This window comes from Vulpes lagopus, chromosome 17 (genome assembly GCF_018345385.1).
Source record: "Vulpes lagopus strain Blue_001 chromosome 17, ASM1834538v1, whole genome shotgun sequence".
Classification (NCBI taxonomy): Eukaryota; Metazoa; Chordata; class Mammalia; order Carnivora; family Canidae; genus Vulpes; species Vulpes lagopus.
The window spans coordinates 30,540,734-30,561,623 of NC_054840.1; positions in this window are offsets into that span (position 1 = coordinate 30,540,734).

Sequence of the window (20,890 nt, forward strand, 5' to 3'; positions counted from 1 at the left end):
GGGTACGGGTTAGGGTTAAGTTGAGGGTTAGGGTTAGGGTTAGGGTACGGGTTAGAGTTAGAATAAGGGTTAGGTTTAGGATACGGGTTAGGGTTAGGGTACGGTTTAGGGTTAGGGTACTGATTAGGGTTAGGGTTAGGGTACGGGTTAGGGTAGGGTTAGGGTTAGGTTTAGCGTATGGGTTAGGGTTAGATCGAGGGTTAGGTTACGGGTTAGAGTTAGGGTTAGGGTATGGGTTAAGGTACAGATTAGGTTTAGGGTTAGGTTTAGGTTACGGGTTAGGGTTAGGGTTAGGGTATGGGTTACGGTACGGGTTAGGGTTAGGGTTAAGGTACTGGTTAGGGATAGGGTTAAGTTTAGGGTACGGGTTAGGTTTAGGGTTAGATTTTGGGTACTGGTTAGGGTTGGGTTAGGGTTAGGGTACAGGTTAGGGTTAGGTTAGGGTTAGTATACGGGTTAGGGTTAGGGTTAGGGTTAGGTTATGGGTTAGTGTTAGGGTTAGGGTTAGGGTTAGTGTAGGGGATAGGGTTAGGTTAGGGTTAGGGTTAGGGGTCAGGTTAGGGTTAGGGTACGGGTGAGGGTTAGGGTTAGTGTTAAGGTACAGGTTAGTGTTAGGGTTAGGTGTATGTTACGGGTTAGGGTTAGGGATAGGGAACGGGTTAGGGTTAGGGTACGTGTTACTGTTCGGTTAGGGTTATGGTTAGGGTACTGGTTAGGGTTAGGGTCAGGATTGGGGTACTGGTTAGGGTTAGGGTTGGGTAAGGGGTTAGGATTAGGGTTAGGGTTACGGTTAGGGTACTGGTTGGGGTTAGGCTTAGGGTTAGGTTTAGGGTACGGATTAGGGTTATGGTATGTTTTAGGGTTTGGGTTAGGTTACGGGTTAGAGTTAGGGTTAGGGTACTCGTTAGGTTTAGGGTTAGGTTAGGTTACGGGTTAGGGTTTTGTTTAGGGATTAGGGTTAGGGTACTGGTTAGGGTTAGGGGTAGGTTGAGGGTTAGGGTACAGTTTAGGGTTAGGTTTAGGGTGAGGGTTAGTGTTAGGATACGGGTTATGGTTAGGGTTTAGGGTTAGGTTTAGGGTATGGATTAGGGTTAGGTTTAGGGCTTAGGGAACTGGATAGGGTTAGGTTAGTGTTAGGGTACGGGTAGGTATTAGGGTTAGGTTAGGTAGGTTAGGTTAGGGTTAGGTTAGGAGGTTAGGGGTTAGGTAGTAAGGTTAGGGTTAGGAGTTGGTTAGGGTTAGTGGTACGGTTAGGGTTAGGTTAGGGGTTAGGTTAGGTGTTAGGTACGTTAGGTTAGGTTATATAGGGTTACGTTAGGGTTAGGTTAGGGTAGGGTTATAGTAGGTTTTAGGTACGGTTAGGGTATAGGGTTACGGTTAGTTTAGGGTTAGGTTAGGGTAGGGTAGGGTTACGGGTTAGGGTTAGGTTAGGGTTAGGGTAGGGTGTTTAGGGTTAGGTTAGGGTTGGGTTAGGTTAGGGTTGGGTTAGGGTTAGGGTTAGGTTTAGGGTTAGGGTTAGGTAGGTTAGGTTAGGGTTAGGTGTTAGTAGGTTAGGGTTAGTTAGGTAGGGTAACAAGGGTTAGGGTTAGGTTAGGTAGGTTATGTAGGTTAGGTTAGTTAGGGTTAGGTAGGTTAGGGTTAGGGTTGGGTAGGTTAGGTTAGGTAGGTTAGGGTTAGGGTAGGTAGGTATAGGGTTAGTTAGGGTTAGGTTAGGTTGGTAGGTTAGGTTAGGTACGGTTAGGGTTAGGTAAGGTTAGGTTAGGTTAGGTTAGGGTTAGGGTACGGTTAGTGTTTAGGTTAGGTTAGGTTAGGTTAGGGTTAGGGTTAGGGTAGGTACGGTACGGTTAGGGTTGTTATTAGGGTACTGGTTAGGGTAAGGGTTAGGGTTAGGGTAGTTAGAGTTAGGGTTAGGGTTAGGTTAGGTAGGGTTAGGTTAGGGTTAGGTTAGGGTAGGTAGGGTAGGGTTAGGGTTAGGTTAGGGTTAGGTTAGGTACGGTTAGGTTAGGTTAGGTGTTAGGTAGGTTGGGTTAGGTGGTTAGGTTAGGGTTAGGGTTAGGTTAGGTTAGGGTTAGGGTTAGGGTAGGGTACGGTACGGCTGTAGGGTTAGGTTAGGGTTAGGGTTAGGGTTTAGGGTAGGGTTAGGGTAATGGGTTAGGTTAGCTTAGGTTGGTTAGGTTAGGTAGGGTTAGGTAGTTAGGTAGGTTAGGGTAGGGTAGGTTAGTAGGTTAGGTCTGGTAGGGTTAGGTTAGGGTAGGTTAGGTAGTAGGTTAGGGTAGGGTAGTAGGGTTAGGTAGGTTGGTAGAGTAGGTTAGTTAGTGTTTGGTAGGGTTAGTTGTTAGTTGGTTAGTTAGGGTTAGTTGGTGGTTAGTTGGTTGTTAGGTAGGTTAGGTAGTAGGTTTAGGTTAGGTAGGTAGGGTTAGGTTGTAGTATTTAGGGTTAGGTGGTACGTTTAGGTTAGTAGGGTAGGTAGTTGTAGTTAGTGTGAGGAGGTAGGTAGGGTAGTTAGGTAGGTCGGTAGGTGGTTAGGGTAGGTTAGGGTAGGTTAGGTTAGGTAGGGTTAGTAGGTTGTAGGTTGGTTGTTAGGGTAGGTTAGGTTAGGGTTAGGGTGGTTGGGTTGGTTAGTAGGTGGGTTAGTTAGGGTAGGTTAGGTTAGGTAGGTAGGTAGTTAGGTGGTTAGGGTGGTAGGTAGGTTAGGTTAGGGTAGGTAGGTAGTTTAGGTTTAGGGTTGGTTAGTTAGGTTATAGTAGTAGTGTAGGTTAGGTACGGTGTTAGTTAGGTTAGGGTAGGTAGGTAGGCGTAGGGTTAGGTTAGTTAGGTTAGGGTAGGGTTAGTAGTTAGGTTAGGTTAGGTTAGGTTGGGTTGGTTAGGGTTAGGTAGTTAGTAGTAGATTAGGGTAGGGTTAGGTAAGGTATGTAGGTTGGTTAGGTTAGATTAGGGTAGGTTGGAGTAGGTAGGGTTAGGTTAGTTTAGGGTAGGGTAGTTAGGTTAGTGGTTAGGGTAGTTTAGGGTTATGGTTTAGGGTTAGGTTGGTAGGGTTAGGTTTGGGTAGGTTAGAGTTTAGGTATTGGGTTAGGGTTAGGGTTAGGTACTGGTTAGGTTAGGTTTGGGTTAGGTTAGGGTAGTAGGGTTAGGTAGGGTTAGGTAGTGGTACGTTAGGTTTAGGTTAGGTTAGTTTAGTTAGGTTATGGTTAGGGTTTAGGTTACTAGGTAGGTTAGGGTTAGGGTAGGGTAGGTTGTAGGTAGGTTAGGGTTAGGTACGGTAGGGTTTAGGTTAGGTAGGGTTAGGGTTAGGTTTAGGGTAGGTGGGTTAGGGTTAGTAGGTTAGGTTAGGTAGGTTAGGGTTAGGTTGGGTTAGGGTAGGGTAGTTAGGTTGGGGTTAGGTTAGTAAGGTTATGTTTAGGGTTAGGTTATGTTAGGTAGTTATGGTAGGTTTAGGGTAGGTAGGGTACGGTTAGGTTTAGGGTTAGGGTTAGGGTACTGGTTAGGGTTAGGGTTAGGGTATGGCTGAGGGTTAGGTTTAGGGTTAGGGTTAGGATACGGGATAGGGTTAGGTTAGGTTTCGGTTTAGGGTTAGGGTTAGGGTTTGGGTTACGGTACTGGATAGGGTTAGGGTAGGGTTAGGTTATGGGTTAGGGTTATGATTAGGGTCCTTTTATCGGTATGGGTGAGGGTTAGGTTTAGTGTACTGGTTAGGGTTAGGGTTAGGGTTAGGGGACAGATTAGGGTTAGGGTTAGGGTTAGTGTACGGGTTAGGGTTAAGGGTTAGGGTTAGGGATAGGGTACGGTTTAGGGTTAGGGTTAGGGTACTGTTTTGGTTTAGGGTTAGGGTAAGGGTACGGGTTAGGGTTAGGGTGAGGGTACAGGTTAGGGTTTAGGGTGAGGGTTAGGGTACAGGTTAGGGTTTGGGTTAGGGTTAGAGTTAAGGGTAGAGGTTAGGGTTAGGGTTAGGTTTCAGGTAGAGGTTAGGTTTAGGGTACGGTTTAGGGTTAAGTTTAGGGTTAGGGTTAGGGTTAGCGTTGGGGTACGGGTTAGCAATAGGGTTAGGGTTAGGGTTAGGTTTAGTGTACGGGGAAGGGTTAGGGTTAGGGTACGGGTTAGGGTTAGAGTTAGGGTAAGGGTACGGGTTAGGGTTATGGTTAGGGTTAGGCTTAGAGTTAGGGTACGGGGGATCCCTGGGTGGCGCAGTGGTTTGGCGCCTGCCTTTGGCCGAGGGCGCGATCCTCGAGACCCGGGATCGAGTCCCACATCAGGCTCCCAGTGCATGGAGCCTGCTTCTCCCTCTGCCTGTGTCTCTGCCTCTCTCTCTCTCTCTCTGTGACTATCATAAATAAATAAAAATTTAAAAAAAAAAAGAGTTAGGGTACGGGTTAGGTTTAAGTTCATGGTTAGGGTTAGGGTACTCGTTAGGGTTATGGTTAGGGTACGGGTGAGGGTTAGAGTAAGGGTTAGGATTAGGGTACGGGTTAAGTTTAGGGTGCGGCTTTGGGTAAGGGTGAGGGTACGGGTTAGCTGTAGGGTTAGGGATAGGGTTAGGTTACATGTTAGGGTTAGGGTTAGGGTACGGGTTGGGGTACGGTTTAGGGTTAGGGTTAGGTTTAGGGAACTGCTTTGGGTTAGCGTTAGGTTTAAGGAATGGGTGAAGGTTAGGTTTAGGGTTAGGGTTAGGTTACGGGTAAGGGTTAGGGTTAGGTTACGGTTTCAGTTAGGGTTAGGGTACGGGTTACGGTACAGGTTAGGGTTAGGGTTAGGGTTAGGTTACGGGTTAGGGTTAGGGTTAGGGTACGGTTTATGGTACGTGTTAGAGTTAGGTGTAGCGTACTGGTTAGGGTTAGGGTTAGGGTACGTTACGGATTAGGGTTAGGGTTAGGGTTAGTGTACGGGTTAGGATAAGGGTTAGGTTTAGGGTTAGGGTTAGGGAACGGTTTAGGGTTAGGGTTAGGTTTAGGGTACTGGCTTGGTTTAGGGTTAGGGTAAGGGTACGCGTTAGGGTTAGTGTTATGGTACGGGTTAGTTTTAGGGTTAGGGTTAGGGTACTGGTTAGGGTTAGGGTTAGGGTAGGGGTTAGGGTTAAGTTTAGGGTTAGGGTTAGGGTTAGGTTTAGGGTTAGCCTTAGTTTACGGTATAGCAATAGGGTTAGGGTTAGGGTTAGGTACTGTACGGTTAAGGTAAGGGTTAGGGTACTGGTTAGGGTTATGGTTAGGGTTAGGTTAAGGGTTAGGGTTAGGGTTAGCGTTAGGGTACAGTTTAGATTTAGGGTTAGGGTTACGGTTAGGGTACTGGTTAGTGTTAGTCTTAGGGTTAGGTTTAGGATACAGGTTAGGGTTAGGTTTAGGGTTAGGATTAGTGCTTGGAAAGGGGTTAGGGTTAGGGTTCGGTTAGGGTTATGGTTAGGGTTAGGGTACAGGTTAGGATACGGGTTATGGTTAGGGTTAGGGTTAGGGTATGGTATAGGGTATGGTTTAGGCTTAGGTTTAAGGTTCGGGTTAGGGAACGGGTTAGGGTTAGTGTTAGGGTTAGGGTACGGGTTAGTGTTAGGGTTAGGTTATGGTTAGGGTTAGGGTACGGGTTAGGATACGGGGTATGTTTAGGTTTAGGGTTAGGGTACGGGTTAGGTTATGGGTTAGGGTTATGTTTACGGTATGGGTAAGGGAACGGGTTAGGGTTAAGGTTAGTGTACTGTTTAGGGAACGGGTGAGTGTTAGGGTTAGTGTTCGGTTTAGGGGTAGGTTTAGGGTTAGGGTTAGGGTACTGGTTCGGGTTAGGGTTACGGTTAGGTTTAGGGTACTGGTCAAGGTTAGGTTTAGGCTTAGGGAATGGGTTAGCGTTAGGGTAAGGGTTAGGGTACGGATAAGGGTTAGGTTAAGGTTTAGGATTAGGATTAGGGTCAGGGTTACGGTACTGGTTTGGTTTAGGGTTAGGGTTAGGGTACGGGTTAGGTTTAGTGTTAGGGTTAGTGTTAGGTTTCAGATACAGGTTAGGGTACGGGTTAGGTTTAGGTTTAGTGTTAGAGTTAGGGTTAAGGTACGGGTTAGGCATAGGGTTAGGGTTAGGGTTAGGTTTAGGGTACGGGTTAGGGTAGGGTTAGGGTACAGGTTAGGGTTAGGGTAAGGGTACGGGTAAGTGTTAGGGTTAGGGTTAGGGTTAGGATACGGGTTAGGGTTAAGTTTAGGGTTACGGTTAGGGTACTGTTTAGGGTTATGGTTAGGGTATGGTTTAGGGTTAGAGTAAGGGTTAGGGTTAGGGTACGGGTTAGGGTTAGGGTGCGGGTTAGGGTTAGGGTTAGGATTCGGTTACGGGTTAGGGTTAGGCTGGGTACGGGTTAGGGTATGGGTTAGTGTACGGGTTAGGTTTAGGGTACTGGTTAGGGATAGGTTTAGGATTAGGGTAAGGGTTAAGGTTAGGTTTAGGGTTAGGGTACAGGTTAGGGTTAGGGTTTGGGTTAGGGTTAGGTTTAGCAAACAGTTTAGGGTTAAGGTTAGTGTTAGTGTTAGGGTTAGGGTTAGTGTACGGGTAAGGGTCACGGTTAGGGTACGGGTAGGGTTAGTGTTAGGGTTAGGGTTAGGGTCGTGGTTAGCAATAGGGTTAGGGTTAGGGTTAGGTTTAGTGTACGGGTTAGGGTGAGGGTTGGGGTACGGGTTAGGATTAGGGTTAGGGTAAGGTTACGGGTTAGGTTTAGGCTTAGGGTTAGGGTTAGGGTTAGGGTACGGGTTAGGGTTAAGGTTAGGGTTAGGGTTAGGGTCAGGGTACTGGTAAGTGTTAGGGTTATGGTACGGGTTAGGGTTAGATTAAGAATTAGGGTTAGGGTACGGGTTAGGTTAGGGTACGGATTAGGGTACCGTTAGGGTTAGGGTTAGGGTTAGGGTACTGGTTAGTGTTAGGGTATGGGTTAGGGTTAGGGTTAGGGTTAGGGTTAGGGTTGGGGTACGGATTTGGGGACAGGTTAGGGTTAGTGTTATGTTTAGGTTTACGGTACGGGTTAATAATAGTGTTAGGGTTAGGGTTAGGGTTAGGGTACGGGCTAGGGTTAGAGTAAGGGTTAGGGTTAGGGTACTGGTTAGGGTTAGGGTACGGCTTCTGGTTAGGGTGAGGGTTCGGGTTAGGTTTAGGGTTAGGGTTAGGGTTAGGGTACGGGTTAGGGTTATGGTTAGGGTACTAGTTAGGTTTAGGGTTTGGTTACGGGTTAGGGTTAGGGTTGGGGTACAGTTTACGGTCCACGTTAGGGTTAGGGATCGGGTTAGGGTTAGGGTTAGGTTACGTTTTAGGGTTAGGGTTAGGGTACGTGTTACTGTACGGGATAGCGTTAGTTTTAGGGTACTGGTTAGAGTTAGGGTTAGGGTTAGGGTACTGTTTAGGGTTAGGTTTAGGGTTAGTGTAGGGGTTAGTGTTAGGGATAGGGTTAGGTTTAGGGTACAGATTAAGGTTAGAGCAAGGTTTAGGTTTATGGTTCGGGTTAGGGTTAGGGATAGGGTACTGGTTAGGGTTAGGGTTATGGTACGGGTTAGGGTTAGGCTTAGGGTTAGGCTTAGGGTTAGGTTTAGGGTACAGGTTAGGGTTAGGTTTAGGGTTAGTGTTAGGTTTTGGATACGGCTTAGCAATAGGGTTAGGGTAAGGGTTAGGTTTAGTGTACGGGTTAGGGTAAGGGTTAGGGTTAGTGTACTGGCTAGGGTTAGGGTTAGGGTACGGGTTATGGTTGGAGTAAGGGTTAGGGTGAGGGTACGTGTTAGGCTTAGGGTACGGGATAGGGTTAGGGTGAGTGTACGGGATAGGGGTAGGGTTAGGTTTAGGGTTACGTTATGCGTTAGGGTTAGGGTTGGGTCAGGGTTAGGGTTAGGGCTCGGTAAGGGTACGGGTTAGGGTTAGGGTTAGGGTACGGGTTAGGGTTAGGGATAGGGTTAGGGTACTGGTTAGGTTTAGGGTAAGGGTACCGGTTAGGTTTAGTGTCAGGGTTAGGGTTAGGGAAAGGGATAGGGTTAGGGTATGGCTTAGGGTAAGGGTGAGGGTAAGGGTTAGGTTTAGGGTTGGGTTAGTGTTAGGGTACGGGTTAGGGTTAGGGTTTGTTTCAGGTTAAGGTTTAGGGTTAGGTTTAGGGTACGGGTTATGGAACGGGTTAGGGTAAGTTTTAGGATTAGGTTACGGGTTATGGTTAGGGTTAGGGTACGGGTTTCGGTACGGGTTGAGGTTAGGGTAAGGGTACTGGTTAGGGTTACGGTTAGGGTACGGATTAGGGTTAGGGTTAGCGTTAGGGTACGGTTAGGGTACTGGTTAAGGTTAGCGTTATGGTTAGGGTTATGGTACAGGTTAGGTTTAGGTTTAGGGTTAGGATTAGGGTTAGGATACGGGTTAGGTGTAGGGTGAGGGTTAGGGTACGGGTTAGGGTTAGGGTTCGGGTTAGGGGCTGGGTTAGCAATAGGGTTAGAGCTAGGGTTAGGTTTAGTGTACGGGTTAGGGTTAGGGTTAGAGTACAGGATAGGGTTAGGGCTAGGGTTATCGTTAGGGTTAGGGTTAGGTTTAGGATTAGGGTACGGGTTAGTGTTAGGGTAAAGGTTAGGGTTAGGGTTAGGGTTAGGTTAAGGGTACAGGTTAGGGTTAGGTTTAGGGTTAGGGTTAGGGGTAGTATACGCGTTCGGGATAGGGTTATGGTTAGGGTACGGTTTAGGGTTAGGGTTAGTGTTATGGTACTGGTTAGGGTTAGGGTTCGGGTTAGGGTACGGGTTAGGGTTTGTGTTAGTGTTAGGGTTAGGGTAAGGGTTAGGGTTATGATACGGCTTAGGTTTAGGGTTAGGGTTAGGGCTAGGGTTAGGGACTGGTTTGGTTTAGGGTTAGGGTACGGTTTAGGTTTAGGGTTAGGGTTAGGGTTAGATTAGGGTACAGCTTAGGTTTAGGGTTAGTGTACAGCTTAGGGTTGGGTTAGGGTTAGGGTACGGGTTAGGGTTAGGGTTAGGATGAGTGTTAGGGTACTCTTAGGGTTAGGGTTAGGTTTATGGTACGCATGAGGGTGAGGGTTAGGAAACGGGTTAGGTTTAGGGTACAGGTTTTGGTTAGGGTTAGGGTTAGGGTACGGGATAGGGTTAGGGTTAGGGTTACAGTTAGGGTACCGGTTAGGGTAGGGTTAGTGTTAGGGTATGGGTTAGGGTTAGGGGAAGTGTACGGGGTAGGTTTAGGGTTAGGGTTAGGCTACGAGTTAGGGTTAGGGTTAGGGTACGAGTTAGGTTTAGGTTTAGTGTTAGGGTTAGGTTTAGGGTAAGTGTACGGGTTAGGGGTAGGGTTAGGGTTAGGGTTAGGTTATGGGTTAGAGTTAGGGGCTGGGTTAGGGTACGGGTTAGGGTTAGGTTACGGGTTAGGGTTAGGTTTAGGGTATGGGTTAGGTTTAGGGTAATGATTAGGGTAATGGTTAGGGTGAGGTTTAGGGTACAGGCTAGCGTAAGTGTAAGGGTTAGGGTTAGGGTACTGGTTAGGGTTAGGGTTATGTTACGGTTTAGGGTACGTGTTAGGGTTAGGGTACTGGTTAGGGTTAGGGTTAGGGTTAGGATACGGGTTAGGGTTAGGGTTAGGTTATGGGTTAGGTTTAGGGTTTGCTTATGGGTTACGGTTAGAATAAGATTTAGGGTTAGGCTACGGGTTTGGGTTAGGGTTAGGGTTAGGGTACTGGTTAGGGTTAGGATTAGGTTTAGGATAGGCGTTAGGGTTATGGTTAGGGTTAGGTTTAGGGTAGGTTTTAGTATTAGGGTTAGGGTTAGGATTAGGGTTAGGGTACGGTTCGGGTTAGGTTTCGGGTTAGGGTTAGGGTTAGGGTTAGGGTACTGGTTTGGTTTAGGGTTAGGTTTAGGGTAAGGGTTAGGTTTAGGGTTAGGGTTAGGGATAGGTTTTGGGTACGGGTTAGGGTACGGGTTATGGTTACGGTTATTGTACAGCTTAGAGTATGGGGTAGGATTAGGGTTTGGGTACGGGCTATGGATAGGGTTAGGGTAAGGGTACGGGTGAGGGTTGGGGTTTGGTACGGGAAAGGGTTAGGGTAGGGTTAGAGTTAGGGTACTTTTTAGGGATAGGATTTGGGTTACGTTACGGGTTAGGGTTAGGGTAGGGTTAGGGTACAGGTTAGGGTTAGGGTTAGGGTACGGGTTAGGGTTAGGGTTAGGGTTGGGTTACGGTTAGAGTAAGGGTGAGGATTAGGGTACAGGTTAGGGATAAGGTACAGGTTAGGGATAGGTTAGGGTACTGGTTAGGGTTAGGATTAGGCCTGGGTAAAGGTTAGGGTACGGGTTAGGTTTAGGGTCCTGGTTAAGGTTAGGGTTAGGGTTTGGGTTAGGGTTTGGGTTAGGGTACTGGTTAGGGTTAGGGTTAGGGTGAGGGAACGAATTAGGGTTAGGGTTAGGGTTAACGTCCGGGTTATGATTAGGGTTAGGGTTAGGGTAAGGGTACTGGTTAATGTTAGGTTTAGCGTTAGGGTGTGGGTTAGAGTTAGGGTTAGGGTTAGGGTACGGGTTAGGATCAGGGTACATTTAAGGGTTAGAATTAGGTTTAGGGTTAGGATACTGGTTTGGTTTAGGGTTAGGGTTAGTTTACGGGTTAGGTTTAGGTTTAGGGTTAGTGCTAGGTTTAGGTTACGGGTTAGGGTATGGGTTAGGTTTAGGGTTAGTGTTAGAGTTAGGGTTAGGGTATGGGTTAGGCATAGGGTTAGGGTTAGTGTTAGGTTTAGGGTCCGGATTAGGGTACGGGTTACGGTATGGGTTAGGGTTAGGGTACGGGTTAGGGTACGGGTTAGGGTTAAGTTTAGGGTTAGGGTAAGGGTATTGGTTAGGGTTAGGATTAGGGTACGGGTTAGGGTTAGTGTAAGGGTTAGGGTTAGGTTACAGGTTAGGTTTAGGGTAGGGTACGTGTTAGGGTTAGGGTTAGGGTACGGGGTAGGGTCAAAGTTAGGGTTAGGATACTGGTTGGGGTTAGGGTTAGGTTACGGGTTAGGGTTAGGGTACGGGTTAGGGTTAGGTTTAGGGGTACTGTTAGGTTTAGGGAACGGCTTAGTGGTAAGGTTAGCTTACCGGTTATGGTTATGGTTAGGGTTAGGGTTAGGGTACGGTTTAGGGTTAGGGTTAGGGTTAAGGTTAGGGTTAGGGTACTGGTTTTGTTTAGACTTAGGGTTAGGATACGGCTTAGGTTTAGGGTTGGGGTGAGGTTTAGGGTACGGGTTAGGGTACGGCTTAGGGTTAGGGTTAGGTTTAGGGTATGGGTTAGGGTTAATGTTAGGGTTAGGGTTAGGGTTAAGGGAAGGGTTACGGTTAGGGTACGTGTTAGGGTACGTGTTAGGGATAGTGTTAGGGTTAGGGTTAGGGTACGGGTTAGCAATAGGTTTTGTGTTAGGTTCAGGGTACGGGAAGGGTTAGGGTTACGGTCGGGTTAGGGTACGGGTTAGGGTAAGGTTACGGGTTATGGTAAGGGTTAAGGTTAGGGTTAGGGTACAGGTTAGGGTTAAGGTTAGGGATAGGGTTAGGATACTTGTTAGGGTTAGGTTTAGGGTACGGATTAGTGTTAGTGTAAGGGATAGGGTTAGGGTATGGGTTAGGGTACGGGTTAGAGTTAGGATTAGGGTACGGGTTACGGTACAGTTTAGGTTTAGGGCACTGCTTAGGTTAGGGTTAGGGGTGGGTACGGGTTAGGATTAGTGTTAGGGTTAGGGTACTGTTTAGGTTTAGGGTTAGGGTTAGGGTTAGGGTTAGTATACGGGTTAGGGATAGGGTTAGGATACGGGTTAGGGTTAGGGTTAGGGTTAGGGTACGGGTTAGGTTTAGGGTTAGGGTTAGGGTACTGGTTAGGGTTAGGTTTGGGTTAGGGTATGGCCTAGGGTTAGGGTTAGGTTAGTGTACGGGTTAGGTAAGCATTAGGTTAAGGGTTAGGTTTAGGGTTCAGGTTAGGGTAAGGGTTAGGGTTAGGGTTAGGGTAGGGTACAGGTTAGGGCTAGGGTTCGGGTTAGTGTAGGGTTTAGGGTTAGGGTTAGGGTTAGGTTGAGGTTACAGGTTAGGGTTGGTGTTAGGGTACGGGTTAGGTTTACGGTTAGGGTACGGGTTAGGGTATGGATTAGGGTTAGTGTTAGGTTTTGGTATAGGGTACGGGTTAGCAATATGGTTAGGGTTAGGGTTAGGTTTAGGATACGGGTTAGTGTTAGGGTTAGGGTTCGGAATAGGGTTAGTTTTAAGGTAATGGTAGGGATTAGGGTTAGTGTTAGGGTTAGTGTTAGTGTTAGGGTTAGGGTTAGGTTACGGGTTAGTGTTAAGGATAGGGTTAGGGTTAGGGTACTGTTGAGGGTTAGGGTTAGGGTTCCGGTTAGGGTACGGGTTAGGGTTAGGTTTAGGGTTAGGGTACTGGTTAGGGTTAGTGTTAGGGTTAGGGTACGGGTTAGGGTTAGGTTGAAGGTTAGGGTTAGGGAACAGGTTAGGGTTAGGTTTAGGGTTAGGGTTACGGTTCGGTTTAGGGTTAGGGTTAGAGTTAGGTTAAGGGTACAGATTAGGGTACGGGTTAGGGTTAGGGTTAGTGTACACTTTAGGATATGGTTTAGGGTTAGGTTTAGGGTACAATTTGGTTAGGGTTAAGGTTAGGGTTAGGGAACGGGTAAGGGTTAGGGTTAGGGTTAGGGTTAGGGTTAGGGTTAGGGTACGGTTTAGTGTAGGGTTAGGTCACGGGTTAGGGTTAGGGTTAGCGTTAGGTTTAGGGTTAGGGTACGGTTTATGGTTAGGGTTAGGTTATGGGTTAGGGTTAGGGTTAGGGTACTGTTTAGGGTTAGGGTACGGGTTAGGGTTAGTGTTAGGGTTAGGGTTAGGGTACTGGTTAGGGTTAGGATTAGGTTACGGGTTAGGGTTAGGGTTAGGGTACTGGTTTGGTTTAGGGTTAGGGTTAGAGTATGGGTTAGGTTTAGGGTTAGGGTTAGGGTTAGGTTTAGGGTACGGGTTAGGGTACGGCTTAGGTTAAGGGTTAGTGTACGGCTTAGGGAGCGGTTTAGGGTTAGGGTTAGGGTACGGGTTAGGTTTAGTGTTAGGGTATGGGTTAGTGTTACGGTTAGGGGTAGGGTTAGGGTACTGGTTAGGGTAAGGGTTAGCGTTAGGGTAGGGGTTAGGGTTAGGGTTAGGGTTACGGTTAATGGACTGGTTAGGGTTAGTGTTAGGGTTAGGGTATAGGTTAGGTTATGGCTTAGGGTTAGGGTACTGGTTAGGTTTATTGTTAGGGTACGGGTTAGTGTTAGGGTTAGGGCTGGGGTTAGGGTACTGGTTAGGGTAAGGGTTAGCGTTAGTGTAGGGGTTAGGGTTAGGAATAGGTTAGGTTTAGGGTACTTTTTCCGGTGAAGGTTAGGGTTAGGGTTAGGTTTAGGGTACGGGTTAGGGTTAATGTTAGGGTTAGTGTTAGGATTAGGTTTAGTGTTAGGGTATGGGTTAGAGTTACGGTTAGGGAACGAGTTAGGGTTAGGTTTAGGTTACTGGTTAGGGTTTGGGTTAGGGTATGGGTTAGTGTTAGGGATAGGGTACTGGTTTGGGTACGAGTTAGGGTTAGGGTACTTGTTAGGGTTAGGGTTAGGTTTAGGGTTAGGGTTAGGGTTAGGATACGGGTTAGGTTTAGGGTACGGGTTAGTGTAGGGTGAGGGTTAGGGTAATGGTTATGGTGCGTGTAGGGTTAGGGTACGGGTTAGGGTACGGGTTAGGGTTAGGGTACTGGTTAGGGTTAGTGTTAGGGTTAGGGTAAAGGTTAGGGTTAGGGTTAGGGTTAGGGTATGGTTTAGGGTTAGGGTTAGGTTACGCATTAGGGTTAGGGTTAGGGTTAGGGTATGCTTTAGGGTTAAGGTTAGGTTTAGGGTTAGGGTACTGGTTTGGTTTAGGGTTAGGGTAAGGGTACGCGTTAGGGTTAGGGTTAGGGTACGGCTTAGGTTTAGGGTTAGGGTTAGTGTACTGGTTAGGTTTAGGGTTAGGTGTAGGGTAGGGGTTAGGGTTAGGGTTAGGGTTAGGGTTAGGGTATGGTTTAGGGTTAGGGTTAGGTTACGCATTAGGGTTAGGGTTAGGGTTAGGGTATGCTTTAGGGTTAAGGTTAGGTTTAGGGTTAGGGTACTGGTTTGGTTTAGGTTTAGGGTAAGGGTACGCATTAGGGTTAGGGTTAGGGTACGGCTTAGGTTTAGGGTTAGGGTTAGTGTACTGGTTAGGTTTAGGGTTAGGTGTAGGGTAGGGGTTAGGGTTAGGGTTAGGGTTAGGGTATGGTTTAGGGTTAGGGTTAGGTTACGCATTAGGGTTAGGGTTAGGGTTAGGGTATGCTTTAGGGTTAAGGTTAGGTTTAGGGTTAGGGTACTGGTTTGGTTTAGGGTTAGGGTAAGGGTATGCGTTAGGGTTAGGGTTAGAGTACGGCTTAGGTTTAGGGTTAGGGTTAGTGTACTGGTTAGGTTTAGGGTTAGGTGTAGGGTAGGGGTTAGGGTTAGGGTTAGGGTTAGGGTTAGGTTTAGGGTACGGGTTAGGGTTAAGGTTAGGGTTAGGGTTAGGGTTAGGGTTAGCATAAGGGTACGGGTAAGGGTTACGGTTAGGGTACGGGTTAGGGTACAGGTTAGGGTGAGTGTTAGGGTTAGCGTGAGGGTACGGGTTAGCAATAGGGTTAGGGTTAGAGTTAGGTTTAGTGTACGGGTTTGTTGTTAGGGTTAGGGCTAAGGGTTAGGTTTAGGGTTAGGGTAGGGTACGGGTTTGGGCTTAGGGTGTAGGCGTTGGGTTCGGGTACGGGTTTAGGGTTATGTTTAGGGTTAGGGTTAGGGTATACTGATTTAGGGTTGAGGGTTAGGGTATGTGTTTGGGTTAGAGTATGGGTTTAGTGTGAGGGTACGGGTTTGGGGTGGGTACGGGATAGGGTTACGGTGAGTTGAGTGTATGCGTTCGCCAGGTAGGGTTAGGTTTAGGGTAGGTTAAGGGTTAGGGTTAGGGTGGGTTCGGTTTCGGGTACACGTTAGGGTATGGGATTACGGGTTAGTGTACGGGTTAGGTTAGGGTTAGGTTTAGGGGTAAAGGTATTTTAGGTAGGGTACGGATTAGTGTACGGATAGGGTTAGGGTTAGTGTTAGGTTGATTAGGGAACGGTTAGGGTTAGGGTTAGGGTTGGTACGGTTAGGTTAAGGTTAGGTTTGGGGTTTAAGGGTAGGTTAGGATTAGGGTTAGGGTTAGGGTTAGGTTAGGGTAAGGTTAGTGCGTTTAGGTTAGGTTAGGGTTAGGGTACGGGTTAGGTAGGGTTAGGATATGGTAGGTTAGGTTAGGGTTAGGGTAAGGGTTGGGTTAGGTTAGGTTAGGGTTAGGTACGGTTAGGGTTAGGGTACGGTTAGGTTAGGGTTAGGTATAGGGTTAGGTTAGGGTAGGTATAGGGTAGAGTTAGGGTTAGGTTATAGGGTACGGATAGGTTTAGGGTTAGGTTAGGTACTGGTTAGGGTTAGGTTAGGGTTAGGGTAAGGGTATTAGGGTTAGGGTATTAGGTTTGCCTTAGGTTAGGGTTAGGTTACTAGGTTAGGTTAGGGTTAGGGTTAGGGTAGGGTGAGGGGTAAGGGTTAGGATTAAAGGTTCGGTTATGGTACGGGTTAGGGTACGGGTTAGGGCACTGGTTAGGGCACGGGTTTAGGGTTTAGGGTTTGGGATAGGAAAATATTAGGGTTAGGGTTCGGGGTTAGGGTCGGTTTAGGGGTTAAGGTTAGGTTTAGGGTTAGGGTAAGGCTTAGGGTTAGGGATAGGTTAGGTTACCGGTTATGGTTAGAATTAGGGTACGGGTTAGGCTAGCGTCTAGGTTATAGGTACCGTTTAGGGTTAGGGTAAGGAGGTAAGGGTAGGTTAGAGTTAGGGTTAGATCAAGGTACTGGTTCGGATAGTGTTACGGTTAGAATACAGGTTAAGGGTTAGGGTTAGGGTACGTGTTAAGGATTAGGTTAGCGTTATCGTACGGTGTTAGGGTACTGGTTACGGTAACGGATTAGGATTTAGTGCTTAGGGTTAGGAAAGTGTACAGGGTTAAGGGTACGCCGTTAGGGATTAGGGTTAGGGTAGATTCGGGTACGGCGGGTACTTTTAGGATACGGGTTATGGTTTATGGTTAGGGTGAGGGTACGGGTTAGGGTTATGGGTTAGGGTAAGGTAGGGTTAGGGTTGGGTTAGGTTAGGTTAGGTTAGGTTAGGTTTGGGTTAGGGTTAGGCTATTAGGGTAGGGTTAGGTTAGGGTTAGGGTACTGGTTTAGGGTAGGTTAGGGTAGGTTAGATAGGGTTAGGGTTAGGGTTAGGGTTATGGTTAGGGTTAGGGATGGGGTACGTTAGGTTAGGGTAGGGTTAGGGTTAGGACACTGGTTAGGTAGGGATAGGGTACGGCTTAGCGTAAGATAAGGGTTAGGACTGGTTAGGTATGGGTTAGTGGTTAGGGTTAGGGTACAGGTTAGGGTTAGGTTTAGGTTAGGGTTAGGGTTAGGTTAGGGTTAGGGTTAGGGTTAGGGTTAGGGTACGGTAGGCGTAGGGTTAGGGTTAGGGTACTGTTTAGGTTAGGTTTAGGGTTACGGTATGGGTAGTGTTAGGTTTAGGTTTAGGGTATGGGTTAGGGTTAGGTTATGGTTTAGGGTTAGGATTAGGGTACTGGTTTTGCTTAGGGTTAGGGTTAGGGAACAGGTTAGGTTTCAGGTTAGGGGTATGGATAGGTTTAGGTTAAGGGTTAGGGTTAGGGTTAGGGTTAGTGGTAGAGTAAGGGTTAGGGTAAGGGTTAGGCATAGGGTTAGGGTTAGGGTTAGGTTTAGGGTACGGGTTTTGGTTAGGGTTAGGGTTCAGTTTAGGGTAACAGTACGGGTTAGGGTTAGGGTTTGGGTTAGGGTACTGGTTAGGGTTAAGTTTAGGGTTAGGGTTAGGGTACTCTTGAGGGTTAGGGTTAGGGTACGGTTTAGGGTTAGAGTAATAGTTAGTGTTAGCGTACAGGTTAGTGTTAGGGTATGGGTTAGGGTTAGGGTGAGTGTGCGGGTTAGGGTTTGCATTAGGGTTAAAGTTAGGGTTTGGTTACGGGTTAGGATTAGGGCTGGGTACGGGTTAGGGTACGGGTTAGGGTACGGGTACTGGTTAGATTTAGGGTTAGTGTTATGTTACGGGTGAGGGTTTGGGTTAGGGTTAGTGTTAGGGTGGTGGTTAGGGTTAGGGTTAGGGTACAGTGTACGGTTAGGTTTAGGGTTGGGTTAGGGTTAGGATAGAGGTTATGGTTAGGGTTAGGGTACGGTTTAGGGTTAGGGTTAGAGTTAGGGTACGGGATAGGGTAAGGAGTAAGGTACGGGTTAGGCTTAGGGTACGGGAATGGTTAAGGGTTAGGTTTAGGGTAACGGTACGGGGTAGGGTTAGGGTTAGGGTTAGGGTACGGGGTAGGGTTAGGGTTAGGGTTAGGGTACGGGTTAGGGTTACGGTTATGGTATGGGTACGAGTTAAGGTTAGGTTTAGGGTTACGGTACGGGTTAAGGTTAAGGTTAGGGTTAGGGTACTGGATAGCGTTAGGGTTAGGGTACGGGTTAGGGTTACATTAAGGGTTAGTGTTAGGGTACGGTTTAGGGTTAGTGTACGGGTTAGGGTTAGGGTGAGTGTACGGGTTAGGGTTAGTGTTAGGGTTAGTGTTAGGGTACGGGTTAGCAATAGGGTTAGGGTTAGGGTAGGTTTAGGGTACGGGTTAGGTTTAAGATTAGGGTACGTGTTAGGGTTACATTAAGGGTTAGTGTTAGGATACGGGTTAGGGTTAGTGTACGGGTTAGCGTTAGGGTGAGTGTCCTTGTTAGGGTTAGGGTCACAGTTAGTGTTAGGTTACGGTTTAGGGTTAGTGCTCGGTACGGTTTAGGGTACGTGTTAGGGGATGGGTTAGGGTTAGGATACGGGTTAGTTTTAGGGTTAGGGTTAGGTTACGGGTTAGTGTTAGGGCACGAGTTAGGGTTAGGTTACGGGTTAGGATTAGGGTTAGGGTTAGGGTTAGGGTTAGGAAATGGGTTAGGGTTAGGGTTATTTTACGGGTTAGGTTTAGGGTTAGGGTACGGGTTAGGGTACGGGTTAGGGTTAGTGTTAGGGTTAGGTTTAGGGTTAGTGTTATGGTTATGGTAAGGTTTAGGATTAGGGTTAGGTTTAGGTTTAGGTTTAGACGCATTCCACTTGCGTCTAAAAAGCCTCAAGCCACAAATGTCTCTGGTGAAGATGTTCAATACTCATTCTGCAGGCAGTGTGGAACCGTGAGGGACTGAGTGTGAGCTCAAATCTCACAAGGAAGTTGCCTTTGGACAAGGCGTTCAGCCAGCTTCTCACTTTTGGAACTTAGTAGGTAGCACCAGTCTGACAGGAATTACTCGGACATCGCTGGATTGAGCTTGGAGACACTAGTCTTGTGGGCCGGCACCTTCCGCTTACCTCTCACAACACTTCTGTCATGCATCGAGCCTAGGCCTGTTAACAGCGAAGTGTACCTGCTCACAGGATGTGGGAGATACAGGCCGTAAGCTCAACTCTCAGGAGTGTGTGTGCCTGGGAGGCCGATGTCTGCTACCCACTCATACATGGGAGTTAGAACCTAGCAACAGTGTAATTGATGAAGGCCGTTATACAACGCTGCATTCAACTCAGGACACGGGAGTAGTGGACAGTCGCTTACACAACCTGGCCTATCTCACCACCTCTCCCAGCACCTCACATAAGGATGTCAGCTGCTATATCTACGGGCAGGCAGGATGCGAGGGGGTCCTGCCCTCAGGTTCACTCTCAAAAGGAAGCAGGTGTCGAAGGCCAGCCTTCTACTAGCTGCGTTCTTATGGCCGTGAGAACGTAGCAGCATTGTGAGTCAGGTCAGTTCCGTGAATACCGCTCTACTGCACCTGGAGACACAGCCATTGAAGCGTGCAGCTTACCCCTTGCGTCCCATGAGCTTCTGACAAACATGTCTTGGGAGGATGTTCGTAACTCCATCTGCAGGCAGTGCAGGACTACGGGTCAGCTCATCTCGCAGAACGAAGTTCCTCAGAGAGACAGCATTCAACGTGGTACTAAGCTTTGGAAGTTTGTATGTAGCCTCCATCTGAGGGAGGAATTCCTCAGAAGTCAGCTTGATTCAGCTAAGAGACACTTGCCTCTCACCAAACTTGCGTATCGTATCGAATGTAGTCTTTGGAAGCGAAGCTGTCAAGGGAGTCAGCATGACGGGATGTACAAGCAATAAGCTCAATCCACTGGAGGCCCTTGAGGCAGCTGTCCGTTAGGTGCGACCCTGACAAGGTAGACGCTTGGTTCTCACTCAGCAACTGCCACGCATAGAAGGAAATGCTGTGGAAGCAGACCGTACAGGCAGTCAGGATGTGGGACATACAGGCGATAAGCTCCCCACTCAGACGTGCGTATCACTGGCAGGCAGATGTCTGCTTCCCACTGAAACATGGGAGTTACACCTGGTGACACTCTAATTGAAGACCATTAGAAATCACTTGTTCAACTCAGATACACGTGAGGACAGGCCTGTCGCTTCCACATGCTTTTCACACCAACCTCTTCCAGCACCTAAGATAAGGATGTTAGGACCTACGTCTCCAGGCAGTCAGGATGCAGGAGGGTCCTCCCCTCAGCTCAGCTCTCACAAGGAAGCATACTTGGAAGCCAGCGTTAAAGTAGCTGTGAACCCTAATACTAACCCTAACCCTAACCCGATCCTGAACCCGAACCCTAACCTGAACCCTAACCCTAACCCTAACCCTAACCTGAACTCTAACCCGAAGCTAACCTGAAACGGAACCCTCATCCTAACCCAAACGCAAACACTAACCCTAACCCTAACCCGAACCCTAACATGAACCCTAACCCTAACCCTATCCTGAATCCTAACCTGAACCCGAACCCTAAACGGAACCCTAACACTAAACCGAAACCTAAACCTAAACCCAACCCCAAACCCAAACCCAACCCTAACCCTAACCCTAAACGGAACCCTAACCCTAACACGAACTTTAACCCTAACCTGACTGCTAACCCTAACCCGAATCCTAACCCTAACCCTAACCGAAACATAACACTAACCCTAACCCTAACCCGAACCCTAACCCTAATCATAAACCGACCTCTAACAATAAGCTAACCTGAACCCGAAACCTCACCCTAAAACGAACCCTAACCCTAAACCTAACCCGAACCCGAACCCAAACCCTAACCCAAACCCTAACCCTGACCCCACTCCTAACCCTAAACCGAAACCTAACCCTAACCCTAACCCTGTCCCTAACCCCAAACCCAACCCTAAACCAATACCCAACCACAACCACAACCCCAAACCCAAACCTACCCCTAGCCCTAACCCCACCCCAAATCTGACACTAACCCTTACCCTAACCCTAACCCTAAGCCCAACCTCACCCCAAACCCAACCCCCACCCTAACCTGAACCCTAACCCTAACCCTCAACCTAACCTTAACCCTAATCCGAAACCTAACCCCAACCCCAACCCTAACACGAACCCGAACCTGAAGCCAACCGGAAGCCTAACCCCAACACTATCCTGAACCCTAACCCTTACTGAGAGAAAACTTAACACAAACCCTAACCCGAACCCTAACACGAACACTAATCCAAACCCTAACCATTACCCGAAACCTAACTCTAACCCTAACCCTAACCCTACCCCTAACCCTAACCCGAATCCTAACCCTAAACCTAACCCGAACCCGAACCCTAACTCTAACCCAAACCCTAATCCTAACCCTAAACCTAACCCTAAACTGAACCCCAACATGAACCCTAATCCTAACCCTAAACCTAACACAACCCGAACCCTAACCCTATCCCTAAAACGAACCCTAACCCTAACCCTAACCCTACCCAAACACTAACCCGAACCCGAACCCCTAACAGTAACCTTAACCCACAACCT